This window comes from Bison bison, unplaced genomic scaffold, assembly GCF_000754665.1.
Source record: "Bison bison bison isolate TAMUID 2011002044 unplaced genomic scaffold, Bison_UMD1.0 scf7180017864342, whole genome shotgun sequence".
Classification (NCBI taxonomy): Eukaryota; Metazoa; Chordata; class Mammalia; order Artiodactyla; family Bovidae; genus Bison; species Bison bison.
This window is the reverse complement of record NW_011494914.1, coordinates 377950-379344: the sequence shown is the minus strand read 5'-3', so window position 1 is coordinate 379344 and position 1395 is coordinate 377950. Positions and strand designations below refer to the sequence as shown.

General features: G+C 58.0%; 1 protein-coding gene across 1 annotated transcript in view; it reads right to left on the bottom strand.

Annotated features, from left to right (window-relative positions):
- AFAP1 (actin filament associated protein 1) overlaps positions 1-1395 on the bottom strand; it is a 93729-nt gene that overhangs the window by 17906 nt on the left and 74428 nt on the right. The window lies entirely within an intron of this gene.

Genomic DNA, 1395 nt, shown 5'->3' with positions numbered 1-1395 from the left:
GGACCGGGTGTTGTACAGCCATCAGGGCGGACCCTCACCTGCAGGACGGGACGTCATCCGTGCCTGGGACTGCAGCACAGACCGGGGACGAGTCTGCCGGGGCCTCGGAAAGTGGCCCTGCACACGCCTGGTGTGCCACAAATAACCCGGCGTTCAGCAGTTTATAGCAGGGGCTCAGCCTGCTTCTGCCCATAAAGCTTGACCGGAACACCTTTATTTACCGGGACCCTTCACTGATAAACTGTCTGTGTCTCCTTTTTTTCCACATGCCTTTTTCATGAGCCTGGTAATTCTGGAAGCAGAGACCATCTGGCCTGCAAAACCGAGGTATCTCCTCTGCGGCTCTTCTCAGGGCATGTTCATGGACCTTGTTCTAGAAGCACCTTAGAGCACCCATCCCACAGCCTTTCTTGAGCTTTGTTCCCTCCTTGAGTGTTTGTTCCCGCTCCTCTGCCCTCCCGCCCGGAACTTCTGGGGGCCTGAGGGCGGCCACCCCCAGCCCTCGGGAGACCCACATGAGAGCTGGTGATCTGTGAGGCTCCGAGCACCAAGCCCACTCCCCGTGCCCCCGCCCCTCCCGCTCTTCACCCCAGGCCCCCAGCGGCTCTCTGCCTGCAGCTCTGAGACCCCTCTTTCCCAGTCACCCCAGGTAAACAGCGTCCCCTCCCCTCTGCACCTCTCTGCTGTCCCTGCTCCTTCCTACTCACCCCAGGTAAACAGCGTCCCCTCCCCTCTGCACCTCTCTGCTGTCCCTGCTCCTTCCTACTCACCCCAGGTAAACAGCGTCCCCTCCCCTCTGCACCTCTCTGCTGTCCCTGCTCCTTCCTACTCACCCCAGGTAAACAGCGTCCCCTCCCCTCTGCACCTCTCTGCTGTCCCTGCTCCTTCCTACTCACCCCAGGTAAACAGCGTCCCCTCCCCTCTGCACCTCTCTGCTGTCCCTGCTCCTTCCTACTCACCCCAGGTAAACAGCGTCCCCTCCCCTCTGCACCTCTCTGCTGTCCCTGCTCCTTCCTACTCACCCCAGGTAAACAGCGTCCCCTCCCCCCCTGCACCCCTCTGCTGTCCCTGCTCCTTCCTACTGCTAATCATCCCCCGACACGTGACGCAGGGATGCCCGCCTTCCCCACTGGAACCTCAGCTTCAGGAGGACACACCTCTACCAGCTCTACTCCTCATGTGCCGGGGTGACAGCCAGCAGATAAAAGCTGCTCAACAAATACGAATGAAGGAAGCAGGGAAGGAAGGAACGTGTGAACGGTCTGCTCGTGGTACAAGTGAAAACCCTCAATGTCGAGGGAAGAACTACCCTGTAGATTCTCCAATTTTCCCAACGGGAAAAACTAAGATAGCCTGAAATTTAAAACAAAACAAAAAATCTGTTTTTTCAAATTT